General features: G+C 41.9%; 1 protein-coding gene across 1 annotated transcript in view; it reads right to left on the bottom strand.

Moving 5' to 3' along the window:
- DAAM1 (dishevelled associated activator of morphogenesis 1) overlaps nucleotides 1-17,020 on the bottom strand; it is a 173,906-nt gene extending 156,886 nt beyond the window's left edge. Inside the window, exon 1 of the mRNA XM_042989809.1 lies at nucleotides 16,911-17,020. The gene's annotated coding sequence lies outside the window, so the exon portion shown is untranslated. The remainder of the gene's footprint in view (nucleotides 1-16,910) is intronic.
- Nucleotides 17,021-27,116: the final 10,096 nt, after the last annotated feature.

Here is a 27,116-nt window from a genome sequence, read left to right as displayed (position 1 = left end):
ATTGACAGTAGGCACCCCTCAAAATGAGATACTTATGTATAAGTCTAACAAAATGTGTACAAGATCTATATGAAGAAAATACAAAACTCTGATGAATGAATCAAGGAAGAATGAAATAAATGGAGAGATATTCCATGTTCATGGAAAAGATGATTCAATATTGTCAAGACATCAGTTCTCCCCAACTTGCCACACCCATTGTTTACATATTGTCTATGGTTATTTTTCCTACAATAATGGCAGAATTTAATAGTTGACAGGAACAACATGGCCTACAAAGCCAAAAAGATTTCCTATCTGTCCCTGTATAGAAAAAGTTCTGTATCCCCTCTTCTAAGTAATTATGCTCTAAGTAAACTGTTACTTACCTCAACCCAAAGCTATTTTTTCCTCCAAAACAAAATTTAAATTAGATAACCTCTTTTTTCTTTCAGTGACAGTCAAATGAAATTGTTCTCCTAAAATAATATTAAGCGTTGCATTTTTTAAAATAGAATATTTCAAGGTTAAGAATTTTAAATATATATCATGTTCTCTGAGGATAAAGGACATGTCTTTGGAGAGCCTACAGATAAGAAATAATTATCAATGCCCTATGATTAAAAAGCAGTTGTTTCATGATCTTCACAATTTTTAAAATCTGGTTATTTTCCAGAACTCATAAATGAAATACCTTTCTCCTTAAGAATTTTTCTCCTTTTATGGAAGCTAAAACTCAATTTAACAAAAACACTTAGGCCAAAATTTAAACAAATCTAGGTATCACTTAATGAATCTATATGCTGTATATTTCCTATAAGAATTTAAATGGCACTAATTCATGCGCTAGAAGTATATAACACTTAGCCTGCTCTCAGTAATAGGAGTCTGAAAAATCTAACATACTTGCTCTACTCCCAAATATTTTTCTATTTATACAAACATGAATCGAGTAACTTACTATACATTCCTTTTACCAAGTAAGCTTTTCTACCGCTAATGATCAGATAGGTCCATCGCTTTTCATCTTAACTAATTTACAGGAAATGGAGGAAACAGAGAGATGTTGTACGGTGAGGTCTACACTGTGGGAAATTCTATAGGACAAACAACAGTTTTTTTCACATGTTGCCAAGAAAAATGCTGCACAGGATGCATAGAGGCTTAATGAATATATTTTAAAAACTGCAATGTATGAAATTTATTCGAATCTCGAGTTAACAAACTTTTAAAAAGTGTAAATTTTAAAACTGATGTTTGATAACTTCAAAGAAATAACATAAGTTATTTTAGGTATGATAATAGTATTTTAGTTACATTTTTAAAGAGAGTCCTGGTATTTTTGGACAGAAGTACTAAAAATATTTACAAATGAAATTATAAGATGTCTGGAATTTGCTTTAAAATAAACCCAGAGTTAGGGCGCCTGGGTGGCTCAGTCGGTTAAGCGGCCGACTTCGGCTCAGGTCATGATCTCTCGTGGTCCGTGAGTTCGAGCCCCGCGTCGGACTCTGTGCTGACAGCTCAGAGCCTGGAGCCTGTTTCGGATTCTGTGTCTCCCTCTCTCTGACCCTCCCCCGTTCGTGCTCTGTCTCTCTCTGTCTCAAAAATAAATAAACGTTAAAAAAAAAAAAAAATTTAAAATAAACCCAGAGTTGACATAAAGTAGTTCAGGGTCAAAATGAAAAACTCACCATGAATTGATAATTGATGAAGCTGTGAGTATATGTAAAATTATCCTAATAGCAATATTAGTCATTCTACACGGGTATGTGTGTGTAGGAAACTTTCAATAATAAAACTTTTTTTTTAAATCTTCATTTTCCAGGGGCACCTGGGTGGCTCAGTCGGTTGAGCGTCCGACTTCAGCTCAGGTCACGATCTCACGGTCTGTGAGTTCGAGCCCCGCGTCGGGCTCTGTGCTGACAGCTCAGAGCCTGGAGCCTGCTTCAGATTCTGTGTCTCCCTCTCTCTCTGCCCCTCCCCCATTCATGCTCTGTCTCTCTCTGTCTCAAAAATAAATAAACGTTAAAAAAAAAAAAAAATTAAATCTTCATTTTCCACTCAATTTGAAACAAGAAAAGTAGGAAAGGGAAGCAATACATCTGAGGAGGAGATATTTTAGGCAGACAAAGGGGAAAGGGAGTCCAGAAGCACATTTGTGACGTGTCTTTATTTTCTGGGTTTTTGGATTTTCACCTTAATCATCAACAGTATATTGGCATAATTTCTGTTATCTGTTATGATAGGCAGAACTTTAACTTTTTTTGGTTATTTATTTTGAGAGAGAGCAAGAGACAGAGCACGAGCAGGGGAGAGGCAGAGAGAGAATCCCAAGCAGGCTCCAGCACTGTCAGTGTAGAGCCCTAAGAGGAGCTCGTACTCAGTGAGATCGTGACCTGAGCTGAAATCAAGAATTGGCCGCTTAACTGACTGAGCCACCCAGGAACCACAATAGGCAGAACTTTAAATGACACTCCCCATTACCTTTTGAGTGAAACCTATGAATTATGGTGAGACGTTACTCTCATGGTTATGTTACATTATATGGTTAAAGGGAGATCACCCTGGGTGGGTCTGACCTAATCAGGTGAGACCTTAAGCTTAGCCTTTTCTCTGACAGAGGGCAGAAAAGGAAGTCAGAGAGATGTGCTCCAGCTAGCCTGGAAGAAAGGAAACATCCATGTGTGAGCTGCCAATGTGGGCACATGACATGGAATGTGGGTGGCCTCTAGGAGCTAAAAGCAGTCCCTGGCCAACAACTAGCAGTCCTCCGTCCCATAGTCACAAGGAAATAAATTCTGCCAACAACTACAGAGCATGGAAGAATCCCTGAGCCCCAAATGAGAACTGCAGCCTTAGCTGACACGTGACTTTTAGCCTGCTGAGACCCTAAGCAGAGAACCTAGCCACAGCATGCCCAGACTTTTGACCTGGTGGGGTCTTAAACCGCTAAATTTGTGGTAATTTGTTACCTAGCAATAAAACTAATATGCCTGGATAAGCATCTTATACCCAAAGAGTACATCACAGGACCTCAGAGCACACCTTCTGCACATGAGTTTATGATCCCATGGCACCAAGTGAGTACCTAAACATTCAGCAATTTAACTTTTAATGCAGTGTTTCTCAAAGGATCATGAATCCAAATTTGAGAAACGCTGAGCTACATAATCCCTTATAAATGAAATATTCCTTTTCCAACACACACAGTTAGCTTTACAGGCAAGATTACATACTTGACTGCTTTTTACAGTGTGAAGACTTCTATAGCAGAAAAATCCTGCAAAATAATCATATGGAACAAGTTTAAAGTAAATTGTGACTAAGCCAAATGTATGACCAAAACCTTTAGCCTATCATCACAGTAAGTATAAAACAGTACAAAGCTTTCTACCCTTTAATGCCCTAGCTCATGATTAGGAGGTGTGAAAAGAATATGAGCCAGAATCCATACAACAATTTCTTTATAACAAAGTTTCCAATGTCTTGGATGGTCCATAAATATTAAGGAATTATCACAAATATCCTTTGTCAGTGTTTATATCCACTTATTTAGAGGAAAAAATTTGAGATGTTCATGAATACAAGAAATGGGAAAATACATCATAGATATTATCCCTAAGGACTAAAATTCTGTTTCTAAGGTCGCACTTAGGATTTTTTTTTTGCCTTTTTAAAAAATTAACAGCTTTATTGAGATATAAAAATCATATGCCATAAAATTCATCCATTTAAAATGTATAATATAGTGGTTTTTAGTATGTTTACAAACTGTGTAACCATTTCCACAATTTTTAGAAACAAACCGTATTCTTTGTTTTTATTAGTCATTCTCCCTTTAAAACCATGTAATGCTAACAAATTCTTCTCTAGCACAGGAAACATTGGTCACCTAGAACACCAAAATCAGCACTTGGGGAAGAAAAGAACTGGGGGGTAGAAGACTTGATCTACAGGCATAACAAATACTGGAAAAACTGTGGATTTGGGATTGTAGAGTACTGCTTCCTATAACTGATGCTATGAACATTCCTTTGAAAACCCAGACATGATCCGAATACACAAAACATGAAACTACTTGCCAGTGAAAGCAAAAAAATCTTTCATTGGAGACACTCTTCACCTATTGCACAATGTAATTTGTTTATTTCAGGAGCAGAAGACAGAGGATGATCTGAGCTTTATTTAAGTAAAACAAGAGTTCTTGTATTCCAAGGGAAAAAACCTGGAATTTAAAATAGCATTCTTAAGGGTTCACACCCAACATTAAAACATATTTTACAAGCCAAATGAATGAATGAAAGAATGAATGAATGATATTTTAAGGTGTTGCTTCCATAGTTTATGACATAGTCCATAAAATGGCCAGTATAATATCTCCCCCCTGAAACTTAGTTACTCCCTTGCCTCTGCTATGCTTGAAAGAAATCTGGATCTGAAATTCTAAGTAGAATCCAAGTAAAAGGAGGCATTTTATTCTATTTCTCACCTTTGGTAGTTATAACACTGGAACTTTGTAGTCTGGGCTCTGTGGTGGCACATGACATAGGTTAAGGAAGGAAACTTGCAACAAACAAATCTACCCTATGTTTATGAAGCCAAAAGAGTCTGATGAGAAACTCACTGAGTGAAATCTAGCTGTGAAATATCTAGATCCTCTCTAGGATCTGGATTTTCTAGAATAGAAGCTAGAAAGAGCACCGACTACGACTTTCACCCACTTTAGGGCAAAGGCACCCTGGTGTTGGCCATTTGTAATAGGGTGGTTTCTGCTTCCTTTTCTTTGAAACAACCGGTTAATGTGCAAATTCAATCTCCTAGGGAATCATCTTGAAAAGAAGATAAGGTCTCAAGTTTTTCAGATCTTTTGCTCTTCCCACTCATTTTCAGTCCTGGCTAAATATCAGAATCACCTGGGGAGTTTCAAGAATCCTGGAGATTGGGTCCAAACCCGGACATTTACTAAATCAGAATCCTGAGGCATCTTTTTATATCCACCAGAGGATATTCTGACTCACATCCAGGGTGGAGAACCAACAGACAGCCTTCGGAAGTCCTACGCAACCCTCTGAGAAAGGACTTTGGCTTCTCTTTTAACTGAAACTGTGTGCTTCCCTAAGCGTTATCTTCTCATTAGTTGCTCAAGAACTGAATTTGGGTTGGTTAATTAAAACTTCACAACATTCCCCCCATGTACACTGAAATTCTTACCGATGCTTTTCTGAGAGTCAAGTTTGAGTGTTGCCAAAGCTCAAGTTTTAGACTCAAGTTTTAAAGACATTCTTGGTTGAGGGAGAGGCGGGGAAAAAAACAAAAACAAAAACAAAAAAAACAAAAAAAAACCCCCATCACTATGTTAATCTTTTTCAGAGTTCTTCCCACACTGCTAATGTGAGATAAGCTGTCATTTTTAAAGGTTGAAGCCCCCCCTCCCTTTTTCTAAGCATTTTGGCCTTTGACAATAATGACAGAGCAAACCTTTTCTTTCCCCAAAGCCTCATCTTCCTTATCCACAGATAACATTACTGACCTACCAACACAGGCCTTGGGCTTCAAAGTTGTTTACCCACTAGCTCTGGTAGGCTTGCCCTGACCCAGCATCAGTGTCTCACAGAGTCCCCTGTTGTGACCAAGAATATGTCCTTAAAATGTGGCTGGCCTCCCAGGCAGTGGTCACGGAAGAATGAAGAAATGACCCCACAGGGTCTAATCCACTGACCTTTACTTTGCTCTCACCAACTGCCCAAATAAATAAAAACAGCAGGGTAGCTTAGTTTCCCAGATGAATTCCAATTTATCCCTAAATATCTACGCCTGGTCCAATGTTTAAAAGTTCTCAGGCCATCCAAAATCTGTCAACTGGCTCCCAACCAAGGCCAATTTTGCCCTCCCAGGGACCTTTGGCAATGTCTGGAGACATTTTTGGTTGTTACAACTGGAGGAAAGGTTGTTACTGGCATCTAGTGGATAGAGGCCAAGGATGCTGCTAAACATCCTACAGTACACAGTATTGCCCCCACAACAAAGAATTATCCTGTCCAAAATGCCAATAGCACTGAGGTTCAGATACCCTGGATTGAGTCGTTTACCAGACCACTGGTTTGAAGAGACTCTTGTTACCAGTAGCTTACAATATGAACTGGGGGCTCAGGTCATGAACTCATGGTTCACAAGTTCGGGTCCCACATCAGGTTTGCTGACAGCGCAAAGCCCACTTAGGGGGCTCTCAAAAATAATAAATAAATTAAATTAAATAGGGATCACAAACTCAAATGCCTTCAAGGTCCAAGGAGATAAAGAAATATCACATTAAACAAAGTGGCTGTGTATGAGGCACTAGGGTGTGGTGAGGCCTGTGCCAAATGAGAACGTAAACACTTGCTAAAATCATTCAATTTTTTAAAATAACACTGGGTTAGTCAAACAAAACATGACAGCTGGCTACATCCATCCTGTATACCACTGGTAGTCAAACTCTGGTTTAAAGAGTTTATCAATTTAAACAGAACTGGATGATCACCCAAAGACATTGTCTAGCCTTGTCCCTTATACCCTATGGAACTTCCTGAGCCCCCAAGCTGGGGAACAGAACAAGAAGCTGTTCAATTAAGAACAGACTAGGGATCAGGGGCTCCTGGGTGGCTCAGTTGGTTGAGCATCTGACTTGGGCTCAGGTCATGATCTCGCTGTTCTTAAATTCCAGCCCTGCGTCGGGCTCTGTGCTGACAGCTCAGAGCCTGGAGCCTGCTTCAGATTCTGTGTCTCCCTTTCTCTCTGCCCCTCCCATGTTCTTGCTCAGTCTCTCTCTCTCTCTCTCTCTCTCTCTCTCTCTCTCAAAAATGAATAAACATAAGAAAAAAAAAAGAAAAAAGAACAGAAGAGGGATCAGATTTTAAGGGTTTAGTTTCAGAGTCTCTTAGTGCTAAGAGCAGGGGCCAATATTGGAAACTCTGAAGGTGAGAAAATGGAGGTACGCCCCCCCCTCACTGATCTCCATTCTAGGGAAATCCACTGGCTATTATAATCATCAATATTACACAATGCCATACAAGTAAGGTCATTATTTAACAATAACACCATTCACACAAAATTTTAGAATTTTCACAACAGTTCATGATGAGGAAACTGAGGCCCGGGAATTTCAAATGAATTGCAAAGATTACCCACATCTGAACCTAAAATTAATTGGTGTGTCTTTTTTCTCTGTGTAATTGCAACACAGCAACCAAATGGTGACGAGATTTCATTTCAAGGTGTCAAACACTCATGACTAAACTCTCTGCCAACATAAGTAAGTTCTACATAAATGTTAGATTTAAGCCTACTCATCACCATCCTCTTTTCTCATCAAAAACACATTAACATGTTTGCCCCAAGTCACCGTTTTAAGATCTCGTTTCCACATAACAGAAGAATTGAAAACAGGTTAAATATCTCCAGCCCTCCTTTCAGATCAGGCTGTAGAGAGGAAAGCCAAGTCAGCAAATGGAACACAAGAAGAAGGAAGCTCGGATCAGATCTGAATATCCCCACGTGTATGCATGCTTTCTGCTGGAGGAATTCCTGGCCCGAGGAGACAGTATAAACAAACGCGATCCAGAGGGAAACAAATGATAAGATAAGTGAGACCCAATAACTCCCTCTGTCCTCCCCTCCACCTACTTCCCCCAACATATTCCATCAGAAAAACAATGTGAGCTCGGGAGGATTCAAATGTAAGCAGCCCCCACCCTCTGCTACCACACAGCTCCCTTTTCTCAAATAGGGGGTAAGGGGTAAGACGCGCTCCTTGGTGAGGTCAGTGATTGTGGCTCCCCTCACATGAAACCTGGCCCATGGAAGACAACCTTGTCCTTTTCCCACAAGGAGGCTATGAGCACAGGACTGACAAGGAGGCAATTCACTGCTCTTCCAGACTCAAATTACAATCCAAGGAGTGTAGTAGGCAAAGGTGGAGTGAGGAAGAAAGGTGGCTTCAGTCACAGCCTGAAAAGAAACTGGGTCAAACTAAAAATAGTATTTTATTTTTTTAAATTTCAAACCAGTCCCTTAGCAGAAAATGTCATAGGCACGGCAGTTTCTTGCCACAGTTCTTGGAACTTCTATAGTTGGAAATGTCACCTACACACAGACTGTTAAGCCCTAAATGGGTCATAGAGGTTTTCTAGTCCAATCCAATCCCTATTCTTAATGTTCAAAATATGAAAATATAATAACAGGCCTTTCATTTAACGTTCTGAGAACATGATGCAGTCTCGGCCATCGCCTTCAATTCCAGCCCAATTCATTCCACACTGTCTCAGACTTTTTCAAATTACCACTGAGTGCAAGTAGCAGGGTTGAGGACTGCTAATGCAAACAAGATTGCCACATACAAACAGAATGGGAAAGAAGCCAAATGTCATTGTTGTTTCTTCTGCCGTCATCATCCTAAGTCAAAAAGCCACTAATATGGGGTAACTGTAGCTGCATTAAAAAAAAGAAATGCTAAGGGCGAAACTGTATGACATTTTCTGTATCCACAATTTCACCAACTTTCGAGAGGAGAGAATGCAAAAGGGACCTTCAAATGGTTTAAACTGTCTACATCATTTCCTTGAACTTTTTACAATATTTTTTTGTATTAAATTCTCAATATTTAGGAGAGCCCTTGGTGTAATCCTCTTGTTGCAGAACTACAGGCTCTAATTAACTAACTCATGTCTAATCATTTCACTGCTTGGTTTTGCAGATCTCTATGAAACAAATACATTTAGATACATACGAACAATCTAACCTGGTGAATGATGCTGACCACTATCCCTCACTCTTCTCCTAGGATGCAAATCTGCAGGGGTTTTAGGGAAGAAGAGTGAAGCCAAGAAATGGCACAAAAACATCTACTAATGACTTGGGTCACATCCCCCAAGAAACAGAAAAGACCAAGGCTACGGGGCTTTGGCAAAGTTTTATTTAGGAAGCTGCTCTTAGTTCTGACCCACTCTTCATAGAAGGACACCTGTCAGAAGCATACAATTCCTTGGCAAATTGTTGGCAAAGCTTTACCTCTAACTTATGGGGTCTAAAAAAACTAAGACCCCCATCTTTTGCCCCTTGAAGTGATGGCTATGCATTAATATATCCACAGTGTACTATCTAGTCTCCTCTGTTGCCAAGAAGTAGCATGATGAATTAAAACCGGGCAGGAGGGAGGGGCCCTGGCTGGCTCAGTTGGTAAAGCATGTGACTCAATCTCAGGTTTGTGAGTTCAAGCCCCACATTGGGCATAGAGCCTACTTAAAAAAAAAAAACAAAAAAAAAACAAAAAAAAAAACCAGTAAATATAAAAAAAAATTTTTTTTAAAGCTGACTAAGATTATAGGTACAGTTTGTGGCTCCAAAACAAGACAAAACTAACCCATGGCCTTGACCTGGTTTGTAGGTCACTAACAAGCTGAGCATAGCCAAAAAGCCAGAATATAGAACCCATTTCAAAAAACAAAAAATGGGCATCTCTTATTGCCCAGACAATGCCCAAAGCTCAGATCTGGGCTATCTACTCTTGGAAGACTAAATTCAGAAAGCCCATCAGATGGGCAATATTTGCCAATTGCACAGATTTTTTTTTTTTCTTTCAGAAATGAAAAGGACAAAGACCAGTTTATTAGTTGACCCTAATTATGTACCTGGCAGAATAAAAGGTACCTTCAATTCCAATCCGGGTGCAATTTATAGAACAGAATGAACTCAGGTTATTACTAACGGTGACTGACATACTTAGGAAGTGTAAGAAGATGAATGAAAAAAAAAAAAAAGCTTCTGAAATCAATGTCTGTTGAATGAATGAATATTATGTTTGAACAACTTATCAGCTAATAAGCCTCTTGTTTTCATTTCCTTTTCCTGGCAATATACTGTTAGGGCATAACTTTTCTATTATTTCCCTAAATGACACAGTTTTGAGTTTTACTCAATTGTCTTCATTAAATATGTCAAAGGGGCAAAATATCCAGTTTTAAGCCAAAAGGAAAAGATCTATTGTAAGTTAGGAAATCGTACCAACTGCATTAAAAATTGAACCTGCTTCCCTGGGTTTCCACATTTAATTCACAATAGGGGCTAAGGTTTAAAAGAACTGCAATCATATATTTGGCACCAAATTTGCTCCACTGTAAAAATAAATAAAAGTCTCTCTTCTGAGGTGAGAAATAAAAAAGCTTATTTTAATATCTAAGGATAAACCAATATTAGATTACATGTCTGACTACTACTCAAGTTTTCATTATTTTCTTTTCAAAAGAGGTTTTACAATTTATGTTAAAAGACAACAAGGAGGAAGAATGCTAAGAAGTTATGGGAGTCAGCTTCTGGAGCTCTGTTCTGGGTGAGAAGGTTTTTTTTTTAGATAAGAGATTCAACCTATTGGAAAGTTATCTCAGTTAATAAATACAATCTAATGCTGGACAGGCTCCAAATAGATTTAGAGATGGCATATAAGAGCATTTCTTTTTTCAAATAATTTGCCTATCACCCACACAGCAAAAAGGAGGGAGTTCAAAAGTTTTATCATTCAAATACACAGATGCAACATTTTTAATCCTCTGCAACATTTTCTGCTCCAGAAAAGTCAGACTTTAAGAAACTATTAAATGAAGGGGCACCTGGGTGGCTCTGGTGGTTAAGCATCCAACTCTTGATCTCAGCTCTGGTCATGTTCTCACAGTTATGAGTTCAAGCCCCATATTGGGCTCTGCATTGATGGTGCAGAGCCTGCTTGGGATTCTGTCTCTCCTTCTCTCTGACCACCACCCCCCTGCCCTGTCCCACCTTGTGCTCACTCTCTCTCAAAATAAATAAATAAACTTTAAAAAAATTTTAAAAAAGAAACCATTAAATGAAGAAGCCTTTTTACTCTCAATGAACCCAGCACTTACTGACCCAGCACTGTTTCAGAAGTAAGAGATACAAAGGAAGTTATGATTCCCCCTAACTCGATGGAGAGAAAAGAACACACAGGAAAACCAGAGGCAAGGCAACAGTGTAGGGGTGCAGAGAACTAGGCTGCCTAGGTCCCTAACCTAGTCTGCCCCTTACCAGTTGCAGGACCTGAGCCAGGCAAGTTCCTTAATTTCTTCATGCCTCAGTTTCTTCCTTTGTAAAATGGTGATGATGGTACCTTCTCATACAATTGGTGAGAGGAGTCAATGGTTAAGCCCATGTAAAGTATTAGGAAGGTCCTGGTTCAAGGTAAGCACCTCACATACCTTGACTATCAGCATCGTGTCAGCTATGTTACGTTCCGTGGTCAGGCTAAGGGCTCTGAGGAGGAAGGACAGAGGGGGGTGGTAAAAGCTGAGGCAGGGAAGGCTTCCTGGAATCTGTGGCACTCAAGATGGATCTGAGAGCACAAGCAGAATTTAGAAACTCAGAGGAGCACACATTCCAAATGAGTGGAGCCATTACTGGACAAAGTCAGAGATGGTGTAAAAACCAGGAGTGCTGAAACATCAACAAGGAAAAGAATGCTCACCAAAGCTGCATATGTATTTGGCAACCTCAGATGAACCGCGGGGAAGGGGGGAGGCCTCCGTATACTTGCTGCAGTGCTCCTGGATTCAGCGTTTTAACTAATTTTTGGATGTGTGTATTATGAACGCAAACGCATTCTGAAATGCTCAGTTCTCCCCTCCCGGAACAGTGGAAAGGATGCCAGACAATAAAAAGGTAAACTCCTTTTTTTTTTTTTTCCTGCAAAAATAGTCTGCTAGAGTAGAATGTAGGTCACCAAAATCAACTTGCATCTCATTTGCATCCGTCCCGCTCTCAGTGGTGGTACTTACTAAGTGGTGGCTTGGAGGAATCAGAGGGACGGGGAGGCAATTCAGATCCATCCTTCACTTCCAATCTCTATCAGCCACTCTAAACACAACCTACTGAAGAAGCCAGTGAATGTGACCTCACAGGAAGTATCCTCCACCCGAGCCTGCCCCATCCACCAGATGTTACTCTCAAGCCACATACAGAAACTCCTCTCCTTACAGATTTCTTCTTTTTTAGGTCTATTTACTTAATTTTCTTTTTTTTTCCTTAGGGTTGGGGCACCTGGGTGGCTCAGTCGGTTAAGCAGCTGACTTTGACTCAGGTCATGATCTCAAGGTTTGTGAGTTCAAGCCCCACGTCGGGCTCTGTGACGACAGCTCGGAGCCTGGAGCCTGCTTCAGATTCTGTGTCTCCCTCTCTCTCTGCCCCTCCCCTACTCATGCACACGTTCTCTTTCTCTCAAAAATAAATATTAAAAATTTTTTTTTAATTTTTAGTGTGTATTTACTTATTTAGGCACACAGAGAGAGTGAGCAAGCACAAGCTGGGGCGGAGGCAGTATGAGAGGGAGACAGAGAATCTCAAACAGGCTCCACACTGTCAGTGCAGAGCCCGATGTAGGGCTTGAACTCACAAACTGTGAGATCATGACCTGCATCTGTTAAGAGTCGGACACTTAGACTGAGCCACCCAGGTGCCCCTAATATTTGTTTATTTTTGAGAGAGAGAGCACGCACACACATGCAGGGGAGGGGCAGAGAGAGAGACAGAGGGACAAAGGATCCAAAGCAAGCTCTGTGCTGAGAGCAGAGAGTCCGATGTAGGGCTCGAACTCAAGAACTGAGATCATCACCCGACCTTACTGATTTCTTAAATAGTACCTGTGGTATCAGTTGCCTCTAAACTGAGCTCTCAGGGAAACCATTAAGAACAGATGCTGTGAGTGTTAGAATACATTTCACTTGGAAGATTTCCTCCATTACCACGTTAGAACTCGAAATGCCAATGTAAGTGACAGTAGTCCACGTTCCTTATGCAAAGAAGAAAAATCACAAAATGAAATATAAGAATTTTCATTTTGACCGTGCCCCCTCTGGAGTTTAAACAAGTTTGCTAACCTAAAGTGGCAAAGGTGCCTGCAATTATTTCCTGCAATAATATAAGGATAGGCTTAAAGCTTGGAAATACCAGGAGTATGACATGAAGCCAGGGAGGGCCCCACAGAAGTTACAACTCTGTGATTATTTCCTGAACCAAACACCTAAGGCTCTCAGTGGTACCAGGCTTTGTTGGAAAAGCCGGGTCTCCCTGATCCAACAGCTGTAACTTTTTAAGTGATTTCACAGAAGACCTCAAGATTCTCAAGCCAAAGCCACTCTTTATGACATCCCCAAAATATTTACACGATGAAACACTTTCAATCTTAACCATGTTTTGTTTGTAAACAGCTTATTTGTTCTGATGACCATAATACCAACACTAAAAGCAGGCTTTTAAACAAAGTCGTTCAAATAAAACCACACACAGACACACAGGCATTCATGACACCCAGAGCCTATCCACAGAGCGAGAAAGCCAGGATTCAAATTCCTTGGCACCTACTAAGCTCCTGTAAGCACCACCCAAGGACACAACCCACTGCTGGTATCATGCCTCCTCGCTAATTTATACTTCTGAAAACCCACAGAATCTGACTAGTGGATGATAACACAACGTTACAAATATTGGACAAATCTCTCCTACTCCGTTCTTCTCTCACATGAGCCAGCCTGGGACAACCAATCCTGTTTATGAGAAAACTCCTCCACAGATAAGAAAGCCACTGTCCAGCTCCTCTACCCCAATGGTGCCTCCGGTGCCATGGGTGGCCTGGCAAAACCCTCTAGTTATCTCTGCCTTAGTCTCTCTCTCTCTCTCTCCTGTCCTACACCTCCTGGGAAAGTTATCTGGGCCAGGGAGAGAACAAGAGACATCTAGAAATGCCGGCTGTGGGGTAATAAGAATTGCATTAAGACCTGTAACAAGAATTTTAGAGAAAAAAAAAAAAAAAAAAGAAAGTCTATGTGAGTGAATGTATTCCAACAGCAAATAATTACAAAACACATCGATTTCAGACACATGGAAGGCCTTCTATACTTCAGGTCACGTGCTACATAGGCGTTTTCATTTATGCTGAGATGAAACTACTTCACAGAAAGCTAAAGGAGTATTACCATTGATGCCAGAACTACCAGTGGAAAGAATGCAATCTTGAATCTCCAATCATGGCTCTACTATTGACTCAACAAATATTTATTAAATACCTACCAATGGTCAAACACTAATTGCTAGAGAGACGGGGAAGGACAAGACAAAGACCCTGCCCTCAAAGACCTTGGGGGTTGGGGGGGGGGGTGGAACACATTAGAATTGCTGTCAGAATTACAGGGACACATGAAAAATCAGACAATCGAAGGAGATGTTCAGTCAATGATAAGTTCTAGGACAAAAACAGTGACAATTTCTGATTCTGCTTCCTCATGAGGATGTAACCGCCTACTTGAAACAAGACGATGAAATGTCAACCACTTGGCAGTCAATGTCCCCAAGCATCTACCTGCACAAGAATGCACATGCATACACATTCACAGATACAGCCTTGTTCCCCCTTAACTGCAATGTCTGTGATAATCCACTTTGGCATGTAACAAAAGCAGAAGGTAAACAAAATATTTGTGTAATTCAATTACACTGAATGCAATTAGATTACACATAACTGCATTCATCAAGAATCTATAAAATGACAAACCCTGAACAATTCTACAATAAAAGGATAAATAGAAGTCCAGATACAGGGATAACACTAGTAATATTAGAAATATCATCACAACTAGTCAAATGGCTGCCTTGCCTACCTTGAAGGATTGCCATGAAGAGCCAGGCTGGTTTGTCAAGTGAGTCATACAAATAAGGCTCAGAGATATTAACCCAATGCCACAGTGTCAGAAGTGGAATTTAACTCATCTTCAGATTATTTTGAGAAAAGACAATGACCAAGTCCTTTGTAGAGTCACAAGATTTTATACCTAGAATCAACTTTGGGAAACCCTCTATAGCCCCTCTCCCACGTTACTAAGGACCCAGGTCCCCTGAAGTAAAGAATTACCCCAGAGTGGGGTAGCCAGCAATGACAGAGCTAGAGAATGACCCAGGCCTCCTAGATTCCTGCCCAGCCTGCTTCATTCTCAAGGACCTGCATCCTTTAAGCAGGCGGCAGGCTTCTAGATTTTATGGGAACCACAAGGCATGACATGGACTTCCAGAATTCAATTTCAGTAATTAACTGTTCCTATAAACTTCCAGAGAGATGCACCTAGGGCAAATCGAGGCCCTTTACTGGTGGCCAGAGAGCTCTCTCTTCATGCAAAACAGAGGACACGCCCTCCTTGAGAAATATGCCTCCAACTCGGGTCAGGTACATTATTAGGGAAATTATGCATCTAGCCTGAAAGGGAAAGAGCATGCCTCAGGAAAAAGGCTCCAGCATTACTTCTGGAGAGAGGAGAGTCCAAGGTATTGGGCACACGAGAGGGAAAGGGGTCTAGAACTGTGCCCAAGTTATTTCCAAGAGAATGGAGGCCTGGGCTGTGGAAACGGTGAAGAAGAGAGAGCAGCTGGGCCCGGAACGAGCATTTGACCACACCCACTGGCCACGCCCTCCCAGCTGCCCGCAGAGCCACAACGAATTGAAACAGCAGTGGGAGCAGTTAAGATTCCGACGGCAGGAGTCGCCATGGCAACGGGATTCGTCTCGCAGACAAACTCCGCTTCAATTCACTAGGTCCTTCTCCAGTCTCAAGCAACTACCAACTCATTGAGCGCAAAACGGTCACGGGTAGCATATGCTCTTGATGCTCTCCTGCGGGTGGAGATGGGGTAGGGGACCAAGCTAGAGGAAATAAAGCGCAAGTATCAATTCCTAGGCCCACCAAAATATTTTATGGGGGCAAAAAAACAAAAAAACAGAACATCCCATCACCAGGCTGTGAGCGACTTGAGAACAGATCCATTAGCTGGGTTTGATGAATGAGTGAGTATGCGAAAGAATGAGGGTGCTAGGAAAGGAAATCCAGAGGACTTTTATAGAGTTCTCGGGCCCCAAGCACGTCTCAAGTCGGAGGGCAAGCCCATTTGCAAGCAGTTGGATTTTCGACACCAGATGGTTCCTATTGCCCAGCCCTCCTGCCCCACAGCGAGCCTCATCATTAGATTGTTCGACACCCCGCACCGCCTAACCAACTCCCAGCCCAAGGCTCCGGGCAGACGCTTCGCCCCAGCTCAGGTGCTCTTTGTGGAGGGAGCAATCCGGACAGGGGAAACAAGATGCACCTTTCCCAGGGGGACGAGAGGCGCGAGCACCCTGCGGCGCCCCGAACCCGCTCCACAGGCGGCGCAGGCTCCGCTCCCCGCTGTCCGCCAACACCCCTTGGTCTTTCCACAGCGCGGGGTTTCCCTCCTCTCCTGCGAGACCTTTAGCTTCCAACTTTCGCGGAATTACAGTCACCTCGTCCCTTTTTCAAATAAAGCTCGAAGCGAGGGCTGCAGGGATGGTTGGGGTTCTGCTCGAACGCGGGCGGGCACACGAGTCCCTCCTTCCCTGTTGCCACCTCCGAGTCCACCACGCCTGCATCGGAGCCTCCCGGGCCAGCAGCTCCCGACCGCGGGCAGGGCCCCCAGCCGAGGCCACGACCCCCGGCGCCCCGAAGCCCCAGCCTCGAAAGCCTACAGCAAGGCGGCGAATGGTACCCTGCCTGCTCTTTTGGCATCCCAGCGCCTCAGAAAGAAAGGAGGGAGGGACCCCCGTCCTCGGGGGCGCCTTCCTCCGGGCTTGCCTTGCTTTTCGCCGCGCTTGCAGCCATTTTCCCAAACCCAGCTTGGCAGCCGGGAGCTGTCTAGGTCCCGTTCCCACCCAGACCCAACCTGAAGGACGGGTTTAATATTTACCTACTGGCCCTGGGGCTCCGGGGAGGCAGCGGGAGGGCGCGCCGCGAACCCAGCGCCCGGCCCGAAGTAGCGCGCCCACCCCCACGCCACCGCGCGGTGCTACTTAATGAATGAGTGCGGCGGGCGAGGCGGCACGTCCCCCTTACCTGAGCAGCCCCTGCATGCTGGAAAGGCGGCTCTGCGCTCCGGGTACAATGGGATCCGGTTAAACAGTTTCCTTCACAGCCGCTCGTAGGTTACCAACTCGCAGGTGACATCACCCTCTCCTCGCCTGATAGGATACAATGTGGCGCCCACTGCGCATGGACTCCCCTGCCGGGCCCGCACGCCCCTGGGAGTTGTAGTCTCGATCTCACAGGAACAGCCCGAGTAACTACGCTAACCAGGGTTCACGGAACTACACTTCCCGTCGCCTTCCTCGGCCGCTGCGTCCCCGCCCCCTGATCCCGCCCCCCGCCGGACCCGCCCCCTCCCCGCCCTCCAGCCTTGCAGTGTTAGTGGTGGTCGTTCAAGAAGCTGAGTTGCGGACACCGCGGCGAGGGGGGTGGGGGGAGGGCACCCTGCGGTCGTGACCTTTGACTTGACCTCCATTCTGCCCGGTGAGGGCTCTGAGGGCCGCCAGGGGTCGGGCGCTGGTGCGCACGGGCCAGGCAGCTCTGACCATCCCGGCTCTTGGCCCCAGCTGGAGGGAGAAGATTAAGCTTTTCGCTGCCTTCCTTGCGCTTAGAAACTAATTAATAGGACGCACTGGTTTCTGGCTTAAAAGCGGTCCTGGAATTCCCCCCACGTCCCCGAGGAAGAGGCGATGCCGGCCGCGAAGAAGAGAAATCCCCGTGTGCCCCCACTTAGTACAATTCACCTTTCTGTCCTCTTTCCTTTTCCCATTTAACGGAGTCCGGGTGACCAACCAGAACGCAGGGAACAGCTTAGTTGGCTGAGCTGACAGGATAACGGAGGCTGTCACTAATAAAAATGCGGTGTAATAATAGACAGTCGCTGCAACCCTCCTTCGGGGAGCCTGCTGCTGCTGCAGAGATAGTACTATCGCGCAGCCATGCTTTTGTTCTTCCCTGCAGCGGACTTCCCGCTCTGAGGGCTCTCAACTCCCAGGAAGACGACGTCCTTGTCTAAAGTTTTGATAAATGACACATATGCATACATGCACTTTTAAATCCACAACACTCTCCCCTCCTTTTCCATGCCTTTCTCTTAAAATATTTTTTAAACGACCTAAACCAAACAGCATCGTGCTGTTCAAGAATGCCGTGATCTTAATACAGCTGAATGTTTAATTTTAACTAAAGCAAAAAGTGTGTGGCCGAATTCTGACCCTTTAGGAGGATTTTATTTTCAATATGTAAAATTTTTCTGTGACATTTTTCATTATTCAGTGGATCTCAAGTATTACGAAAAATTCACACTGAGAGCAGTTCTTCAGGTGTCTTTTTAACTGAAAAAAGAATCAATGTATCTAGTTATTCCAGTTGTAAAGGTAAATTATAATGGCACTGGATGTGTCTCAATCACGCATAAGGATCAGTTCACACCCTTATTTCTGCTAGCAAAATCTCTAGAAGACTGTACATCTTGGGGGAGGGGAGAAGTTCACAATTAAGATTTCAAACAACTGCACCTAATTACTGGAAATCTTATCACTCTTATTTTCTCATCTCATTATGCAGCACTAACTTGGGTTCAAGAAAAAATATTCATGGAACTGGTTGAGGATATCAGCAGAGACAAATGCTTTGTTTTACAGAGAGAAGTTTTAGTTCTGAATTCTGATTTTCTTTTAACAAACCAGACACATTTTTCTCCACTGAAGGAAGATGGCTTGAATGTTGCTCTCCTGTTCTAAGCTATTCTATCCATTTCAAATATTGTGTTAAGTGGAACCCAGACAATGCAAATGGTCCCTTGGCCATCAGATCAAGAGTATAATCGGTGATATTCTAGTTAACGGGTAGGCTTAATGTATTGCAGCTCATTGTGGAAAAATATTCAGAAAGAAACTTGACCTGAAATGATACTAAAGGCTCTCCAGTTTTATAACGGTGTAAAGCTTTTAGATGGAAATACAATCAGTGAGCCTGAAATTTATTGAGTCAATAAATTGGGTGTAGGGCTCTCTCTAAGGCAGGGCTTATCCTTATAGATAAAAGTATATTATTGAGGTACATTCTGAGCAGTAACTTTATAGGACAAATCACTTTACAGCAATTTCTCTTGGGTCTTCAAGCAGTGAAGGAGAGGATGGAGGCTGCCTGTGGAAAAAAATCCCATTCTCTATAGCAATTAATATTATAGAGATGTGCCGTGTTACATAGCTCATTTCCATATATATAGGACATCATGTACCTACACTGTAAGCACAGAAATGTGTGCATGTGCACATGTGAGCTGTCCTTCCTTTTAAATAGATATAGATAACAGATACAGAGAGTAAGATTTGTATTTGGAAGCATTTTTCTGTACATGGTGATGGATTTGAACTGATCCCTGCACAGTTTCATTGGTAACCAGGGGAAACAAAGATGGCTTTTCAGCATCAGAAATGCAGCCCGTAGACCTGGGACTAGAGGAAGATTAACAATTTCTATGATACAGAAGGGAACTCTCTCTCTTCCTCTCCGTGAGACACAGGCACATACATTCACATACACTCATTGTGTGTGTTTGTATTTAATTCTAAGTGACTAAGTAGTCTTAGGAGCCATCAAAAACACGCACTATGTGTAGCTTAATTTATATTCTCAGCCAAAGGGTTCTTTGCTTTTTTCCTTTTCTTTTTAAAATGATTGCTGTTGTTCTAGAATGAGCTTATGAAAGACCCTGCCTTGCCCCATAATCATTGCCTATTAATTAGGAAACTGTGGGACCACTGAGAATAGATTTAATTGACCATCCACAGGTGGTGGAGGAGGGAAGGTGCTTTGGGGGTATTTTGCTGATCTTTCAGAATAACCTCTCCCAGTTCTGGTTACACAGTTTTACTCTACACATTGGGTTTTTTGATAAGAGAGGACATGAGATATCAATAGAGAAAGAATTTTAAGTTTGTAGCTTTGCATGTGGTTTCGCACAATAGCTTGGTGTTTTGCAACAATTGAGGTTATGTGCTGAGCACAGGTTTGGGATCAAGCCATTTTACCACTTTTGAGCAATGTGACTTTGCTTATTCTGTGTTGCTTTCTCCTTCTGAGCCTTGATTTCCTTATTCTTAAAATTGAGCTAACAGTAAAACCTACTTCACGAGGTTTTTGAGCATTAAATCTGATGAGACGTATAAAAACACCTCTGGCGCTGAAAATTCACATGCTAGTTCTTACCGTTTGCAATATTCCCCTGAAGATGGTCTCAAACGTCAATCCTAATTATGAAACAATAAAAAGCTATAAAACATTTGTTCTTAACAAGCAACTATTAGAAATTATATGTGAGCACATATTATGTCACTATTTTGCAAGGAGGCAAAGTGTGCTTTGAAGAAAAAAACACACAAAATCCAAATAGAACAGTGTTGGTCCTTGGCTTGTTTTCAGATCTGTATCCCACCAGTGCCCCAAGCTGTCCTATCACAGGCCATGTTCTCCAGATTTCTGAGCAGACAGAGGCACTGATGAGAGGTTGGAGGCAAGAGGAAGAATGAAGCCAGGGAATTTTTTTATTTCCACTTCTGCAGAGTGGCATTGGGTAATGTTTCTGGCAAGGGCAGCAGCATTTCCCATGTCGGGTTGGTCCATTGTGGTCTTGGCTTCTTCTAGATCACCCCAGCCTCTGTTAATGCTACCTTCTCCCCTTGTCCCTCCAGCCTAGGGGTGGAGGTAGCTTCCTGATGTTATTAATCTCTCATTTCATATTTGGCTTCTCGGGCCTTCTGTCACCCCACGACCAATTCCCTGTGCTGTATTATATCTGTTTTAAATACTTAGAACGGTTTCTGTTTCTGTGGTGGAACATGTAACTGATACGCTCATGTCTTAGTTCAAGTTCTTTTAGGGGCAGGCAACAGAAACTTGTCTATGGCCAGTTTATGGAAAATACAGAAATAGGATTAAGTGAAAGGATTAAACAACCCAGGCTCCACTCACAAGCAGGAACCGACCAGCTCAGGGAATCACAACAGGGGTAGTTTTTGTAACTTGTCTCCAGAGGGCTCAGTCTCCACATCTCTTTGTTCCAAGTCACAAATTCCTGAGAGAAGCTGATATCCCTATCGCAGGGATATCCCTGAGATATCTACCCCTAAGTTGATTATCTATAGCAGTGGTTCCTAAAATGTGGGCCCCAGATCTGCAGCATCAGTATCACCTGAGAAATTGTTATAAATGCAAATGCTTGGGCCCAACTCACAGACCTAACTGAAAAGAAACTGCAGGAATGGGCCCCCAGTCTGTTTTTACAAGTCCTGCAGCTGATTCAGATCTACAGGAGAGTTTTCGAACCACTCCTCTGTAAAGAAGATTACAAGACCTTCTTAGATCTGGTCACTCAGGACCTCTCACTATGTGTCTGGGAGTCTTCCTCTCGAGGAGAAAGTGTTATGAACTTGGTAGCCGCCTCGAGAGGTGTCGAGTAAAGCTGGTAAATCTGTAAGGGTCTTAACGGTAAAATTTGGTTCTTCCCTAGGGAGAGGACGTTATAATATTCGGAGCCAACTAATCAATTTAGTCACAGCAAAGTCACTTGGAAAAGATTCATTTCATCGTGTTTAACTGAGAACTCAGAAAAGCTGAAAAACCAGCATTGGGGCAGTATAAGGGAGATGCAATCTTACCAAAATCTAAGAACAGTTATAGTAAGATCAGGCCACAGTTAAGAGGGGACATGAAAACAGCTCCAGCCACTCAACTTTTCAGAACAGCTCCTGAGAATTCAGAAACAGATACTTTCCTTTGTAGACACCTGGCTGGCCCAGTCAGAAGACCGTGTGACTCTTGATCTCAGGGTCGTGAGTTCAAGCCCCATGTTGGGTGTAAAGATTACTTAAAAAAATGAAAACTTTAGGGGCTCCTGGGTGGCTCAGTTGGCTAATCATCCGACTTCGGCTCAGGTCATGATCTCATGGTTAGTAAGTTTGAGCCCCGCGTTGGGCTCTGTGCTGACAGCTCAGAGCCTGGAGCCTGCTTCAGATCCTGTGTCTCCCTCTCTCTTTCTGCCCTTCCCCTGCTCGCACTCTGTCTCTCTCTCTCTCAAAAATAAATAAACATTAAAAAAAATTTTTTTAACTAAAAACTTTAATAAGAAAGAAAAGAAAGGACAGAAAAGAAGAAAAGAACCTCTTTGACTATCTTAACTAGGATCCCTATACTAGCTTATTCATAACTAGCTTATGCTTGGCTAATCCATGAGAATTGTATTGTTCAATTCTGTAGCCGCTGGCCCCATGTGTCTATTTAAACTTAAATAAATTAAAATGAAATAACATGCAAAGTTCACTTCCTCAGTAACAATTGCCATATTTCAAACAATGAGGCCACATGAGGCTAGCGGCTACCATATTGAGTATCTCAGATACAGAGATTTGAGAAAGTCATTTCAGAAAGTTCTGTTGGGCAGTGCTGCTCTGTCACCTTGTGAATTTTCAAATCCTGTCCTGCTGAAACCCATCTTTTTTTTTTTTTTTTAACATCTTTTCCAGGTCAAATTCCAGAGAGAGAGAGAAAATGAAAGAGAAAAAAGAGGCACACACAAAAAAATCTGTTCCAGTTCACCGTTTTAAGCCAGATCATGCCAGAAATCATTAGTTGCCATGAGAAAGACAGCTAGCCCAACAATCAAAAAAAAAAAAAAAAAAAAAAAGACCAAAAATTTTAAATAGGCAGTACACATACACACATACAAATCCCGTAACCAAATGGTCAATAAGCGTGTGAAAAGGGCTCACACTGGTCATCAGAGAAATGCAAATAAAGACCAGAGTGGGATACCACTCCACACCCATCAGCCTGGTTAAAATTAAAAGGACTAACTATATTAACGATTGCCAACTAAATCATACACTGCCAGTGAGACTATCAATTTGTATAACTACTTTGGAAAAGTCTTTATTCGTATCTGTTAAATGTGAACATACACATACCTCACAGCTTAGCAATTCACTCCCAGGAACATACCCAACAGAACTGAGTGTATGTGTTCACCAAAAGACACATATTCGAATGTGAATAGCTATGCTATTCCTATAGGCCAGGGTGGCCATGCCATATTTGGGCTATACTAAAAATATTGTTGGTTTGTCTCAAATTCAAATTTAACTGAGAATTCTGTATTTTTACTTACTGTATCCGGCAGCCCCATCATAGCCCCAGACTAGAAACAACACAGGTGTTTATGCAAAGTAGAATGGATAGATTGTGGCATCGGCACATAATTAATGTTATATAGCAGGAGTTGGCAAACTTTTTCTGTAATGGGCTACGTCGTAAGGCCATGTGGGCCTTATATCTGTTATAACTACTCAACTCTGCCATTGTAGCATGAAAGCAGCCAAGAGGTAAAGAAGTGGGCACGGCTGTGTTCCAATAAAACTTTATTTACAAAATCAGCAGCTGGCCTGTGAGCCATAGTTTGGCAACCCCTGTTATCCAACAATGAGAATGAATGAGTCATGTCTACTTGTAAAAATATGGATCAGTCTCCACAAAAATAACTTTGAGTAAAAGAATATATAGTGTGGTTTCATTTACATAAAACTAAAAACCAGGGAAAACTAATAATGGTGTTAGAAGAGTAGTTACCTTTAGGGGATGAAGGAGGTCTCTAGGGTGCTACTGTTGCTCAAATTTTTTATCTGGGCACTAGTTACATGGGTATTTCACTTCAATAATTCGTCATGCTGTTCATTTATGATTTGCATGCTTTTATGTATGTACATTATGTGAAAATAAAATAGTTATATAAATTTAAAAGTAGGCCAAATCATCTCAAGATCATGCCCATAAGAATTATCTTATAAATTCTTATACCCAAACTTTTGTTGTTGTTGTTTTGTTTCTTTTGCGTAATTATAACAGGAATTCCTGTTCTTTGTAGAGAATTTGGAAAATACTGCTACTTAAGGCAATAAAATCACCCATAAGTCTGCAAACCAGAGAAAAGCATTAACATTTCTTCCCCTGCCCTCCTTCTCTTTCAAACCTGGGATCACTTTATTTTATAACTGACTAACTAGTTAAAAATATATCTTGGGAATTTTCTTTGTAAGTAAGTTGTGTTCCATCTACATTTTAATGGCTACCAGTATTTTATTATGTCAAGATAACTATTTTTTGATTGTACAATAAGTCACTTTTAATTTTTTGGTATTAAAAATAAGGCGCCTGGGTGACTCAGTTGCTTAAGCGTCTAACTTCAGATCAGGTCATGATCTCATGGTTCGTGGGTTCAAGCCCCACATCCTGCTCTCCACTGTCACCAGAGCCCTCTTTAGATCCTCTGTCTCCCTCTCTCTGCCCCTCCCCTGCTCTCTCTCTCTCTGTCTCAAAAATAAACATTAAAAGAAAAAAACCCTTTCACCTGTTTCATTATGAAGTTCAGAATTTAAAACAATTAAAAAAAAAAACTCCTTGGTACTTCCTAGTTCAATTTTGGTGCCCATACATGAGTATGTATTTAGAAGCAGAAATACAGCACAGGAGGACATAAAGGCTTTTAATGCTTTTGATACCTATTGCCAAATGTCCCACATACTTGTTTTTATTGTTTGTAGATGTTACAGTTGATGTTTCTTATGAGCCCACATAGGTCTGGTATTCCCTAAGAGAATTGAAGCATATCCTGAGAGGAATTTAAACTGGTAGAAACGAACTCTAATAATGCCAATGGGATGGTTGAAGGAACTATCAGATAAGAAAGAATGTCCAAGGGAAAAGGAAGCACCTTCTGTTTTCCGTAGTTATCTGGCCCTCTAGGATATGCTAGGTGTATTCATTTGCTAGGGAAGCATAACAAAGTACCACAGACCGGGTGGCTGAAAGAACAAAAATTTATAGTGTCACGGTTCTGGAAGCTAGAAATCCAAAATCAAAGTGTGGGTAGGGTTGGTTTCTTCTAAGGGCTATGAGGAAAGATCTGCTCCAGACCTTTCTCTTTGGCTTGCAGATGGCCTTTCATTCCTTATGTGTCTTCCCACAGTCTTCCCTCCATGCATGGCTGTCTCTGTGTCCAAATTGCCCCTTTTTATAAAGACACCAGTCACACTGGATTAGGGCCCACACTAATGACCTCTCTTTAGTTTGATTGTCCATTTAAAAACCCTATTTCCAATCGCACGCTAAGGTACTGGAGGTTAGGATTTCAGCATAAGAATTTGGGGGTGAGGTGGGGGTAAGGTGGGAGTAGGGGGTGGGACAAAATTCAACCCAGAACACAAGGTGAACCCAAACAAGAGAAAACTGACTTTGTTGATCTCAACACCAGCATGTTATAGTCACATAAATTTAAAGCAGTTGAACATCTGATTAGGAATTAAAGTTAGGAACTAACAACTGAAGATAGCAACCTGAAACTTATGAAGAATAACAAACAGAAAAAGCTAAGTACTTCTGGCATAACATGGCAGTCTTAAGGCTGACTGTTTCTGGTTTCAAAGGCTGAAGTCTTGCCTCCAGGTACACAGTCCTGTCACTCTTGATCAGGAATTCTCATGTGAAGACTCTACCGACCTTCCATTGGTAAAAATTCCCTGGCCCTGCATTTTAGATAAACCATCCCAAGTTAGCTTTCAAAATATCCCCTACCGAGTATGTCACGTAATTTTCATTTTCTTTTTCTCTTTAAACATCAAATCTCCGCGTGGGCCCTTTAACCCAAAACCGGTCAGTCTACATGTGGCAAAACCTTATCTACATGTAAAAGATGGGCTGGGTGTTCCATGGAGAGAGAGAATTTTATTTACTTTTTCTGTAACTTTCCTCATTGGGAATTATCCTGGCAGATACAATCTCCTTTGTAGCTGAAATATTACAGCATGGAGAATTTATGTAAGAGCCTTGTTTCACAGCAGGTTATGCTAGCACTTAGGCACTGGATTTGGAGATTAGGGGCGACTTTAGTCCTGTATTACATGAGAACCTTGTGATGTGGAATTTCTCATGAAAAGCCACACTTCAATACAATATGTCATGGCATATTATCTTTGTGAGAGTGTTTTCTCTTCACCAAACTGTGATTGTAACCTTTTCTCTCGGGTTGTCTGTGCCCTCTCCCTGTGTCTCAAACTCCTAAAATAATATTTTGGGTTGTCAGAAGACTAGCCACCCAGCTAAAGTAGAAAAGGAGATATTGAAATGCTTTATTCTGGCTTTGCTTTCCTGCGAGTGACAGGTTTTCTTCTCTGGGATTTATGTTATTGTTTTAGGAAATTATACTCATTTAAATCTAAACATAGTTAAAGCAAGTAAAATATAACCCCATTACTTTTCACTCACGTGTAACAGTGATTCTGAATAACAGGGTCGTCCCCCTCTTGACTTACACATGGAAGTTAACGATGCGGGAAGCTGTACCACCTCTGGCTATGAGCCTGCTAGAATTTGCAAGTTGAGTAGCTTTGAGTAAGGTCAACGCTAGGATGGGAACCTACAAAGAAAACCCAGATGTCTCTGAGAGGAATATATGATTTTAAATATGTTTGACTGTATTCCTAAAGTTTTAGGGGCAGATCCCTACAGCCATCATCTCAGGAAGCCTTTTCACTGATACATATCCCCTACTTAAAAAAGGGACTTAAAGAGTCCCCTGCTCAAGGCAGATCCACATCAGTGGGATGCCAAAGCCCTATGGAACTGCCTCATAAAAACCCATTGTTAGATTTCAGGGATTTTGTGAGTCAGTTGTTAAACACAGTTAATATTAAAAACTTAATCATACAAACTTACACTTAAATAAATTATATTAAAAACAAAAGTGATAAACCCTCAAAACTCATTGCATGTTAATTGTTACTACATTTTACAGTTATCTATGATCTTGAGATTCCACCTGAATCTGAGCGGTGGAAACACTAAGTCATGATATACTGCTGCACATCCCTTCCCAGTCAATCCAGTCAGCGACAGCACATTGGTAGCTAGAAATCAGTCATGGTGGGAATAGTTCCATCATGGACATCTGCAAATGCTACCAATTAGAGCTTCCCCCACAGATCCAGTTGTCAGCCATTTACCTGCACGCTCCACCCCCTGCATTTGTAATAAAAGAGAACAATGGTCCTCAAAATGCTGTGCAATGCTCTGTATATTTCTCCTGTGGCTTCATTCTGCTACTGAGCTCCAGAAATGAAGTGCATACGTCATTTTACTCAGCTTGGGCAGAAGTGTGGCGTCAGATCCTGAGCCCAGAAGAGACCA

This window comes from Panthera tigris, chromosome B3 (assembly GCF_018350195.1).
Source record: "Panthera tigris isolate Pti1 chromosome B3, P.tigris_Pti1_mat1.1, whole genome shotgun sequence".
Classification (NCBI taxonomy): Eukaryota; Metazoa; Chordata; class Mammalia; order Carnivora; family Felidae; genus Panthera; species Panthera tigris.
This window is presented reverse-complemented; position numbering and strand designations above follow the sequence as displayed.